Source organism: Phalacrocorax aristotelis, chromosome 2, assembly GCF_949628215.1.
Source record: "Phalacrocorax aristotelis chromosome 2, bGulAri2.1, whole genome shotgun sequence".
NCBI lineage: Eukaryota > Metazoa > Chordata > Aves > Suliformes > Phalacrocoracidae > Phalacrocorax > Phalacrocorax aristotelis.
Genome location: NC_134277.1, coordinates 136832243 through 136844817, shown reverse-complemented (window position 1 = coordinate 136844817; position 12575 = coordinate 136832243). Strand labels below are relative to the sequence as shown.

At 44.8% G+C, this 12575-nt stretch overlaps 1 protein-coding gene and 1 long non-coding RNA gene across 6 annotated transcripts in view; one reads left to right on the top strand and one right to left on the bottom strand.

Moving 5' to 3' along the window:
* The window catches only part of LOC142053528 (uncharacterized), a 59951-nt gene extending 50819 nt beyond the window's left edge, over positions 1-9132 (bottom strand). The window contains exons 1-2 of one of the 2 annotated variants that reach the window (XR_012659248.1): positions 8680-9132; positions 5704-5851 (exon numbers count right to left, since the gene is read on the bottom strand). This is a non-coding gene — a long non-coding RNA (uncharacterized LOC142053528). The remainder of the gene's footprint in view (positions 1-5703; positions 5852-8679) is intronic. The other variant, XR_012659247.1, reaches the window with a different exon arrangement.
* A 91-nt stretch (positions 9133-9223) lies between these two features.
* The window catches only part of SNX16 (sorting nexin 16), a 28749-nt gene continuing 25397 nt past the window's right edge, over positions 9224-12575 (top strand). The window contains exons 1-2 of one of the 4 annotated variants that reach the window (XM_075085307.1): positions 9224-9396; positions 10275-10349. The gene's annotated coding sequence lies outside the window, so the exon portion shown is untranslated. Of the gene's footprint in view, positions 9397-9728; positions 10005-10274; positions 10350-12575 lie in introns of those variants that run through there. The other 3 variants (XM_075085308.1, XM_075085309.1, XM_075085310.1) reach the window with 3 other exon arrangements.

Sequence of the window (12575 nt, the reverse complement as noted above, 5' to 3'; positions counted from 1 at the left end):
CTCTCCTAAAAGAGTCATTGCTCCATGTAATCATCCATCGTGATAAATACTGTTTGATAATAAAAAATTCTATGTCAAGGCCTAAAATGAGTAAGTGATTGATCTTCATCTAATAACCCTTGTTCTCTCTTATCAACTTCTGCCTGAAATATTTGTTATCATCCCTTGTTTCATCCTGTTCAATATAAAGTTACAAATCCATCCAGAAAATAATGATGTTTTTCTACACGTCTGCAAATGTTTAGCACAGTTCTTGGCACTGCAAGATAGCAATAATAATAATCACTGAACAGTAGCCTCCGGCCCTAGAATAGCCTGCAAATGTTAATGCTAAATTAACATGTCAGTGTGCAACATACTCTTGAATTGCAATTCACAAGGTAGAGTTGAAAAAGACTAAAAGGCGAAATAAACAGAAAGCAATAGATAAGAGTCTTCCTGAAGGATAGAGATATTTTTCTTCTTCAAAGCCAAAAGTCTAAATTATCTGGTGTTTTTTACCGTAAACAAAATACATTATTGTATAATATTCATCTAAAAATAATTAACTACATGTTGCTACTTCACAACAGAAGGGGAAGAGTATGATTCTATCTAACTTTACAGGCAAGGATGTCAAGTATAGCATTATTTCAAAGTCTACCTCTAACAGAGAAGGAAACTGCTAGAATTTTGGCTAGCTGAACATATGCTGAGCACAATGCAAAAGCTCACTTAAGTGTGGCTGCCACCCTGGCACTTACTGAAGTACAGGGTGTGCTCATTTCCATATCAATGCGCCACATGTTTCTCCAAGACAAAGCTGTTTCACACCACTGCTGCTATTTGAACTTCAGAAATAAAGGAAAAGGTTGCTGTATTATTGTTAAAAACAATGAAACTCACATCCTTTGTGCACAGGATACAGTTAATGAACACTGCCCTTTACAGGGCTGTATCAGTGACTGCGTGCAGAAGGAGTGCATTGTAACAGAGCTGTGTTGTGCAGGAAAGACAGTCATCGCTTTAAATTCAGAACACAGGGTTGTGCAAGTAATAGGGATGCTTTCCAGATTTAGAAGAAGATTATATTCACTGTAACTTTGTTAGCTTGCTTAATGAGCCTATAGCAAAACCTGGGAATTGACAGTAAAGTGGAATTGAAGTGATTTGTCCAAGGTCACACAGAAACCCGTGAAACAACTGTCTGTCCCACTTGCGTGTCCTTTCATGTTTTAACAATACCAAGTTTCTTCTTTACCCCACAGAGAAAGAAATACTTTTGAGACCTCTCACAAATCAATACTAAACTACATTGTGCCACACAAAACAGTGAGATGTAAAGCATTAGGAGGGAAAACCAAAACCTTCTACAAAGGCCATATCAAAGGACCAAAGCTTTGTCATGTCAAATTACAGCGCAGGGTGCCATTGCGTCCAAAAGGTTATTACTGGGAAAGACCCACCCCTTCCCCACAAGGAAAGTAAGTGAATGTTTCAATGATGTAAAACAAAGAACATTTAAAACCACTTCTTCTAGCTAAGGGCAAACTAATAATTTTCAAACTTGAAGCTTCAAACGCATGTAATGAAGCCATTATTGCACATGAATATGACTCCTCAGTCAAAATGCCTGAAATCTCTGCCATAACAATTTTATTTAGATTTAAAAGAAACCATGTAGTCTACTATTCAATTAAAAATAATTCTTTATTCTCTACTCCCTGGGTTTTTCTTACAATGTTCTTTTATTTTCACATTGATTACAGGGAGGAAAAAGAAGAAAAGAAAAAAAAACTTATTCAGAAAAAAAAGTATCAGAAAGTACGTTCAAAGATTACCTGTCAACTTGCAACAAGTTGAATTTTATTTCATCACACAAGAGCAAATCAGGAGAACAAATTTTGCTCCCATACTCTTTGAAGGGTAGATGCTTTTAGATGCTTTTAAGAAAACAGAAATAGAAACTGCATCTAGTATCTTTTTGTTCTGCAGCAACAGCAGGATTGCAGGCCTCTAAGCTCACAGAATCAAAGAAGGGTTGAGAGGTCCCTTGCAACCTCAAGATTGTCTCGCCCAGCCCCTGCTTAAAGCAGGGTCAGCTACAGCAGGTTGCTTTGGGCTGTGTCCACTCAGGTTTTAAGTATCGTCAAGCAACTACCTCTCTGGGCAACCTATTCCAGTGTTTCATCACCCTCACAATAAAATACGCTTTCTTATGTGCAGATGGAGTTTCTGTATTTCGTTTGTGCCCTCTGACACTTGTCCTGTCACTGGGCACCAGTGAGGAAAGCCTGGCTCCAACTTCTTTACACCCTCCCATCAGGTATTTCTGCACATGGATAAGACACTCCTGAACCTTCTCTCTTCCAGGCTCAATCATCCCGGCTCTCTCAGCTTCTCCTCATTGTCAGATGCTCCAAGCCTGCAATCATCATCACGGCCCTTTGCTGCACTTGCTCCAGTATGTGCATATCTTTCTTGTACTGGGGAGCCCAGAACTGGACACAGCACTCCAGGTGTTATCCACCAGCGCTAAGCAGAGGGGAAGGATCTCCTCCCTCAGCCTGCTGGCAATACTCCTGCTAACACAGCCGAGAATACCATTAGTCTTCTTTGCCACGAGGGCATGTTGTTGGTTCATGTTCAGCTTGGTGTCCTCCAGGACCCCCAGGGCCTCTTCCACAAAGCTGCTTTCCAGCTGGTTGGTTCCCAGCCTGTACTGGTTATCCCATGGGGTAATGCCTCCCCAGGGGCAGGACTTTGCATTTCCTGTTGTTGAGCTTCATGAGACTCCTAACAGCCCATTTCTCCAGCCTGTTGAGGTCCCCCTGAATGACAGCACAACTACCCAGTATATCAACCACTCCTCCCAGTTTTGTATTGTCCACAAACCTGACAAAGGTGTACTTTGTGCCATCATCAAGACGTTACTTCATCAGTTTATCTGTCAGGATGTTATGTGAGACAGCATCAAAAGCCTTAACTAAGTCAGAATAAACAACTTCCACTGCTCTTCCCTCATCCACCAAGATAGTTATCTCGTCACAGGAAGTTATCAGGTTTGTCAGACACGATTTTCCCTTCCTAGCTACTACTCTTGATCACCTTTTTGTCCTTCATGTTCAGAAACGGTTTCCTGAATTATTTGCTCCATCACTTTCTCAGGGATTAACACTTAGGCCTGTAGCTCCCCAGATCCACCTTCTTGTCATTCTTGAAATAAGAAGTGACATTTTCTTTCTGCCAGCCCTCAGGAACCTCCCCCAACCTCCACAACCTTTCAAATCTGATCAAGAGTGGTCTTGCAGTGACATTGGCTCACTCCCTCAACATTCATGGGCACATCCCACTAGGTCGCTGGACTTCCATATGTCCAGTTTGTTTAAATGTTCCCCAACATAATCCTCTTTCACCAAGATAAATCTGTCTTGATCCAAACTTTCCCACTGATCACAGGGGACTGAGAGTCCCTGAAAGTTGATTTTACCAGTAAAAACCAATGCAAAGAATGCAGGGAAAGCAGGACCCCAGTGGAATGTTATAAAGTCTACCTATTATCAAAATTACATATTTTGTTCTTTTTCTAAAGTGTAGCCAGATGTCAATGAGTCTTTAGTCATCAATTTCTAGGACAATTTTGCCCAAGCATCAATGCAATCAATTATCAGAATACTTCTGTCTATTCTTATGACACATCATTATTAGCAGATGCTAATCATAATTAATTGTGTATTTTAAAGCCAAAGCAAGATATACCCAGCTAGGACAGGGGCTGAAAATGCTGATGGTGAGGATAAAAAGGAAAAAGGAAGGACACATCAAAGGACAGAAGCGAATGTTATAACTCTCATATTATTTCAAACCCACACTTACAGTTAATTCAGCTGAAAACACTGGGCACAACATGTGTAAGCTTCTCTACCCAGAAGCAATCCTGAGAGAGAAAAATTCCCTATAACTCAAAGCAGACCTAGCCTCTGACAGGCAAGAATTTTTTAACTCCTTAGAGGCTGCTGCTTCTGCTTTCTTATTTGAGGATTCCCATCTAAGCAAGAAGCACAACAGGAATAACTGAATAAAAGCTGGTAAGACCCATTTGTAGCTCAGTGAATTCCCAGAATAATACACAGCAGCTGAACTATACCTATGAATCCGGTATTCCTCAAAGAGTCTATTAAGTCTATTTTTGTTCCATAAGAAGTCTATTACCAGGATACCACCCTGAAACCAATTTAGGTATAAAACTATATTACAAGTAAAGTTTACAGTAAGCATCAGAAAATAATATATCCATGTTACCAGGCTGAGGGTAATCAGTTAGGAGACAAAGGGGCAACGAGTATCGCACACCTGAGTGTTCTGAACAAGGGTCAAGTCTGAAATTCAAGACCTGAGCTAGACCAAAGTCCTAGAAACCATAAAAGATCTAGGGCTAACAAACAACCGGACTTTGGAGAAGCCTAGTCCTCAGGGTGCTACTTCAAATTCTGAACAAGGAGTACAGGCTTCCAGGAGCCTATACTGCACAAGCAAGTTGCCTCAAGCAAGCTTGAGCACAACCAGCCACAGAGCAGTGAATCACAGAAAGCCAGACCAAACCTGCAAAGACCCAGCCAGCAACTGAGTTTAAATCCCATCTCTTACCTTCCCCTCAGTCCTTTTTGACTACTGGATGTCTGAAACTATGTAGTACAACCTGCCAATGACAGAAGCTCTCAAAGAATGTGTATAAAAGGCCATCTTTTTCAGCCCTTTAAAAGCCAAGGTACCTCTGAACATGTGCTGAAGCAGTATCATACAGACATAGGACTTACTAACATACAACATATACACGCACACACACTGATACAGTATGAAGCGGAGACACATTAGAATGACATGGCAACTGCTTAAAGTATTTCAGGATCACAGCTCAGGATCTGGATACCGATACTTTATGAAACTCCCATAGGTTCATTGAATAGAACCATAGAATCGTTAAGGTTGGAAAAGACCCTTAAGATCATGGAGTCCAACCACTAACCTATCACTGCCAAGTCCACCACTAAACCATATCCTCAAGCACCACATCTACCCTTCTTTTAAATACCTCCAGGGATGGAGACTCAACCACCTCCCTGGGCAGCCTGTTCCAATGCCTGACAACCCCTTCTGTGAAGTTTTTTTTAATGCCCAACCTAAACCTCCCCTGGCACAGCTTGAGGCCATTTCCTCTCATCCTATCACTTGTTACTAGGGAGAAGAGACCGACCCCTGCCTCGCTACAACCTCCTTTCAGGCAGTTGTGGAGAGTGATAAGGTCATTCCTCAGCCTCCTCTTCTCCAGACTAAACAACCCCAGCTCCCTCAGCCACTCCTCATAAGACTTGTTCTCTAGACCTTTCACCAGCTTTGTTGCCCTTCTTTGGACATACTCCAGCACCTCGACATCCTTCTTGTACTGAGGGGCCCAAAACGGAACACAGTACTCAAGGTGCGGCCTCACCAGTGCTGAGTACAGGGGCACGATCACCTCCCTACTCCTGTTGGCCACACTATTCCTGATACAAGCCAGGATGCCATTGGCCTTCTTGGCCGCCTGAGCCCCACTGCCGGCTCATGTTCAGCCGGCTGTCAGCCAACACCCCCAGGTCCTTTTCCTCCAGGCAGCTCTCCAGCCACTCCTCCCCAAGCCTGTAGCATTTCAACACTTATGCCTTATTTCAAAATATCCAGCTGTACTTCTTTGAAGTTGTGTAGTTTTTGAACCTGGAAGGAGACCACACCAGGAGCACTGTGTCCAGCTCCGCAGTCCACAGCACAAGAAAGACATATTTGAGCAGGTCCAGAGGAAGGCCACAAAAATGATCCAAGGGCTGGAACACCTCTCCTATAAAAAAAAGATGAGAGTTGGGGCTGTTCAGCCTGGAGAAGAGGAGGCTGTGGGGAGACTTTATTGCAGCCTTTCAATACTTGAAGGGGGCTTATAAGAAAGATGGGGGCAAACATTTTACCAGGGCCTGCAGAGGTAGGTCAAGGGGCAATGATTTTAAACAGAAAGACAGTAGGTTCAGACTGGACATAAAGAAGAAATGTTGTATGATGAGGGTGGTGAGACACTGGAACAGGTTGCCCAGAGAAGCTGTGGATGCCCCATCCCTGAAAGTGTTCAAGGTCAGGTTAGACGGGGCTTTGAGCAACCTGATCTCGTGAAAGCCGTCCCTGTCCACAGCAGGGAGATTGGACTAGATGATCTTTGAAGGTACCTTCGTACCCAAACCATTACAGAATTCTAGGATTCTAGAAATACAGAAATAATTGCCTTTAGGAGAAACTCCATCACTTCTAATGCTGAAGACTCTACAGCTGAGAAACAAAATTGGCTGTGTCATAAAACAAATATCCTCCAAGTTACAGATTTTATAGTATCCTGAAAGGCCCAAATCCCATTGAAATATAATGGGATTAAATACCTGAATTCTTCTAAAATAGAGTGGAATTTGAGTGCCTATATCCAATTGAAATGTAATGAGATTTGAGTGCCTAAATCCCATAACTTGACTAAAAATCTGCCCTCAGTGTTTCACACGATCAAGAGGGCAGGTGGGACTTTGGAAACATATCACATTATGCCACAACTAGCACAGCACAAGCTACATTTAATTCAATAACTGATTATCCCAGAGTTCTCACCTATAGGATTATTTGTTTGGGTTTTTTTAACAACAGAAGATGGAATTGCTGGACCACTAGTGTTATGCAACTAGCAGCTCCTGCATTCTTCTTCCCAGCAGAGAAAGTGCTGGGAACTTCACAGAGGTTGCCTGAAGTTCTCTTACGTTAATAGGCTTTTCTGATTCTGTAAGCCCTAGCCCCTAAAGGTTAAATTAAGCTAGCTAACCAGCTTTCGGCTCAATAAAGGTGAAATGCACGGTATTGCCACAGGGTGGCTCATCTAGCCCGCAATGGCAGCCACAGATTTTCTGCTTGCACCAGCAGCTGAAGCAAAGCAGTCTCAAAGCTTTACGGATTGCTGCAGCCCGCACTGACGGGGAAGAACTACTGTGAAGAGAAAACCAGGAAGGACACGGACGCGATTTTAGTTCACTTAATCCTGCATAGTTTCTCTCACCCCAGTGAAGCAACAGTCATTCCTGATGACTCTGTGGGTGGATAGCGCCTTGTGACATGATGGCACTGAGCCCACATTCCTCAGCAGCCAAAAATCCCACTGACTTCCTTGGAATTTCCAAATGACCAAAGAAATGCAGCCTCATGCCTTGTTACTGTACCTGCTCAGTGTGACAAAAAGTGTCCTGTCCTGTTCTCTTCAAGGATTTGGAATAGGATTCTTGATTGATCGACGGTGTCATAGTGAAAACTGACCTCGCTATCGCGGGGTGGGGGCGGGCTGTTAAAAATTCTGTTAACCTGTACAATAAATGTCATGTCACAAGCTGTTAGGATAGCTAACTAACAGACTGAAAAACATGCATATATAACTATCAAATCTTTCTAGAGGTGAAAAAAATTCATTTCTTTTCAAAAAGTAGCTTGGTATAGGTAGAAAACCTTAAAAAATACAGTAAAAAATTTTAAAAACACATAATATACAACTGAATTATTGCAATGCTTAGATATGTTCAACTACTATAGAAAAACATGTTCTGAACAACTGGAAGTTAGGATTCTTGTTTCTAGCAGGTTTTTTTTTTCCTCCGTCACTATATGTTAGAGGATGTTTTCATCTTGAGTGAGACAAAGTTTGAATTTTGTAATAGCTATGCGCTTAGCCTGTCAGGTTCAGCAGTGCCATTTTCAAAAGGCAATTGATTAAATTTCCTCTGATATGCATTAATATAACAAATCTTAAAATTCCAGTATTATCTCCTCTGAGGACTTCATATTTAAAACAGAAATGGGAATTTAAAGAGAAAATTAGATCAAAAAATGTTCCCCATGGCATGGCTTCTGAACTAGTCATTCACAAATGCTTTTCAAATCTACTAATTCTGCTCATGATGAATGCTAGCTACCCTGCCAAATCCAAGGAAATTGCTTGAAAGACCTGCATCCATAAAAACCACTAAGTTCAAAATTCATTCCAAAGAGTCTGATGTAGTGCTTAAACAATATGACACAAGGAAAAAAAGAAAAAACAAAGAACAAAATTCCCTGACACCCTAAGAATATAATTTCAGCAGAAGATGAATTACACTCGGGCAGCAACAGGAGCCCCCAGAGCAGTGTATACTGACAGGGGTAATGCAAGAGACCGTACCACTGTTTGCACTCGCAGATCAGATCACCTTCCCAGCAGAGTTTCGCTACACTATTTGTGTGCTTGTGCCCTGCAGAAAGTATCAGGTTTATTATAAACAAGCAGATCAGTTGCTCAGCATTTCAACAAGAGGTGCAATATTTCCTGGAAACAGAATCTAACTGATTTCGGACCCCTGAATGTGAGACAGATGTCAGGCAGCAGCCACAGCTACTGTTCGAGCAGGCTGCCGACACCCTAAAATCCCGAAGTGTTCAAGTACCTTCCAGATAAAAGATGCGAAGGAGGGGAAAAGGCAGTCCCAGAAAACCACGTGTGTGGTAACCTCCGGATGAAAACTCAACGGCAAGACTTTCTCAGAAATTCTAGGTATCACATTTTTATGTATAAAGAATGTATAAAGATGTATAAAGAAAAAATATATAAATAAAATGTACCTTTAACGCAACCTGTGCTGTGTTCATTTTCAGTCATATCCCTGTTTACGTACCTAGGTCACTATGAGATAACAAGATGCTGGTTTATCCCCACCACTACTTAAGAACTGTGATTCCCGACGCCCCCAACAACTCACTGGTCACTTTTACCCCTGGCGCTCCCCACGGCTGCAGCGCTGCACCTCCCAGCCAGCCGCGGGAGCGCGCCTCGCGCCACGGCAGGGCTTCATGGCGGCGTTAGGTGAAATCACGCAAACACCCCGCACTTGACAGAGCACCTGGGGTTTCCGCGCCCGGTAGCCGACGGGGGGGCCGAGGACCCGCCGCCCTCCCCCGTGGGCCCGGAGCCCCCTCCCCGCTCCCCCTGCCAGGCTCCCCGGGGGCCGGCGGTCCAGGGGCCCGGGCGCCCGCAGGGCCCTCCCCGCACCCCTCAGCCACCCCGCAGAACTACAAGTCCCAGCGGCCACCGCGCCGCCGAGGAACTACGGCACCCGACGGGCAACGCGGGCGGCTCCCGCCGCGGGGCCTGGCGTTGCCTGCTGGGAAGCGGAGGCTGCGCCGGCGGGGGGGCACGCCGGTACTTGGGGTCCCTGCGCCGCCGCCGCCGCCCCCTGCCCGCTTCGTCCCCTGCGGGGCGGGGCTGGGCGGGGCCGGCCGAGGGGGAGGGGCGGCCCCCGCGGTGGCGCGGCAGAGGGAGGCGAGGCCGGCGGTGAGCAGGTGAGCGGGGGCGTTCGTCCTCCCCTCACTGCCTGCTCGGCGGGCGGGAAGGAAGGGGCGAGCGGGGCAGGAAAGGAAGGAAGGAAGGAAGGAGGCAGGCAGGCAGGCAGGCAGGCAGGCGGTGGGGAGGTTCGGCTCGGACCGGACCGGGCCGGGCCGGATCGGGTCGGGTCGGCTGGGGGAGCGGAGCCTCGCCGCCGCCCGTCCCGCGCCGGGCACGGCCGGCCCCCGCCGCCTCCCCGCCGCGCCGGCCGGTGGCGCAGCTCCGGCCGGACCCCCCCTTCCCCGGGGCGGGGCGGGGTTGGGAAGCGACGCCTCACCTCAGAGGCGGTTCCTCAGCCAGCGTTGCGGTGAAACCCGCCGGTCTCCGAAGCTGGGCGGCCGGGCAGGGTTTGCCCGGCGGTGGAGCTGCGGCCACCTGGCCGCTCCGGTACCGCTGGCTCGGCGGCGGCCGCTCCCGCAGCGACGGGCGGGAGCCGCGTCCCCTCCGCGACGGGCCCGAGCGGCCCTGCCCGCCCCGCGGCGGGTTCCCCCGCTCCGGGGCTCTGCCGGTCGCGGGTGGCTGCCCGGTTTTTATCTGTTTCAGAACCTTTAAGTCACAGGCAGAGGTAGGCAACGCAAGTGCATCCTGCTATGGAATTGGGGACGGGGGGACGGTTACCTTCAGTTGTCTCTAACTCAGTAAGAGACTCTTTGGGGCAGGAATTGCCCTCCTGTGCGTGCGTGCGGGGTGTGATAAACAGGCTCCAGCTTTGAGTTCGTAAACAGGTGAAATGATGTTGTTAAGTAACTTGAATGAAGTCGCCACAAAACGATTGTTCTTAAAAAAAACTTATAAAACCTAACTCAGCAAGTTGTCTCTTTAAATGTCCTACTAGTTCCTCAGCTGACATCCCATGGTAGCACTGAAATCCTAAACAACAGAGGTCAGCCCGGCTGCGTTGTCCAGAGAGGTAATACATGTAACCAGATCACAAATAGTATTGTATAGCTGAAAGTCTTCTAAATCCAATTAGAACTGTTAAGTAAGGATTGTTTTGTTTCTAATCTATTATCTTTGAATGGCGTGGCTTACGTGTTTCTCGCTGAACATAAAAACCATTAGTTTAAAAGGCTTTGGAATTGCAATAGCTGCAAGCTGGAGGCAAACCCTTTTTAAGTGGTTTTATTACAGCCTATTTGCTTCACCCGCAAGAAGGGAGGCAACTGTTGTAAACACCCAGTAGGATAAGTTGGTGTCATGCTGTTTTGTAGCATGTGACGGTAGGGTTCCTGGGACTCTGTCCTATCCTGTTTCAGATCTGGCAGTTCAGAACTTCCAGCAAATGTTGTCTTCTTTTCATTACATTCTTAACTTACAGTTGGGAATCAAACTAAACCACACACAGGTACTGAACAGGAAACAAATTTCTTACAAGTAAAGTAAGTAAATATCTAGACAAGAAAGAGTGCAGTCACTGTATTATCTTTTAGGTGTTGTGAGTGATCTCTTTGTTCTGAAAGTTGGTGTAGTGTAATGATTCTGCTGGTTTGCAGTGACATGTGAGACCAGTCTGTGGTGAAGCTTGGGTAGTAGCAGGCTGTGCACCTAAATATTCCCTCCTCGCTGCAAGTGATGTAAGCAAGAACGATACAGTTTGTCTAAAAGGGTGGGGTTTTTTTTTATTAAATTATTTTCAGTTCCTTTTATTGTGTGAATTGACAGTAAACTTCTGAATCATAGAAAAGGCTTGAGTACTAAGGTTGTACCCCCCCTCATTTGAGCACTGAATTCTTTTTCTAATGTGTAGCCTTCATAAAGTGTAAATTAATGGCATTTTAAACCCTGTTGTGATTCATAGCATGTAAATGCTTTAGATATTTGGAAACTGTGATACTTTTACAGTTTAAGATGGATTTACATACATGTGTGTGTTTGAGTCTAGTAAGTTCTTATGGAATATCTTTGTATATTTATTCTTCTGTTTTCTTGGGAAAAAAAAAATCACAGAGTGTGCCCTTTGCTCATTTGACATTTCTGTTACTCAAAGAATACTCTTCTGTTACTCTTCAGATTTAGGAATCTGGGTGTGACACTATCAGCCCCTTTTAGTTATCTATACGCATGTTCACTGTGTCAGATTGAGTCAAGAATTTCCTTTAGAAGCAAATATTGTGATCATCGCCATTTAATATGCGTTGCCTCGCAATTTGGAATGGTCTTGCAGAGTATAAAAGAAACTAAACCAGAAAATGTACCCCCGGAACAGACCTAATGCAGTCCAGCTGCTAATAGGCATTAAGTCAGTGGTACCAAATTACAGCTAGTCTGACATAAAAGCTGCTGAAGCATGTACAATGGAGATGTTGGGTTCTTAACACCAAGTGCTTTACAGATCTGTGTTGAGCAACGTTGCTTGCCAGTATAGGTTCAGCCTTTCAGCAATGCACATGCATTTAAGAGTAGTTTAAGTATGGAAGTTCAAGATAGTAAGTTCTTGACTGGCATTTCACTTTAAAGAAGGAAGTTCTTCTAGAAAGACACTGTTCACAAGTATTGTAACTGGTGAAAATGCCCTCATGGTTCATGGTTGCTTTTGTAGGTTTTGGTCTGTTTGAGTGTTTTTTTCCCCCAAAGTGCTGAAAAGCACAGGTGTTTTTTCTTCTTAGAATTCTGTGATCTTCACCAGGCTTCCTGAGGTGTAGGCTTATTTTGCTCTCCTGGTTCAGATTCATGAAGTCATGCAGCAGAAGATAACAACCACTTTTTTTATTTACAGATCCTTCTATTTGTTGCAAACCTGGACTCAGTGGGTTCTTCTGGTTTTTAGGGATTTAATCCCACATCTCCCAGGAACGTAGCTGGGTGGGGTATTCTCTAAGCGGATGCTGTCAGTTCCTTGTGCTGGTGACATGGAAGAGTCACCAAAGTAGCAAGTGAAAAAGAGTTATTTGTTCAGTGTTTTACACAGACAAGAATGCCAGAGAATACTTTACTTGATATTTCTATCTCTATTTAAAAAAAAATTTTCAAAGTTTATTGTTTGAGGCAGAAAACAGATTTACTTACTGAAATGCAGGCGGAGAAAGGGATTTAGATCTTGGCCTGGCTCCAGAAGAATGTCTTGTCTCCAAGACATTGTCTCTTGCTTCTTTCAAACTATAAGAGGCTGAAGCAGGTCATCTGTCTGACAGGTGGG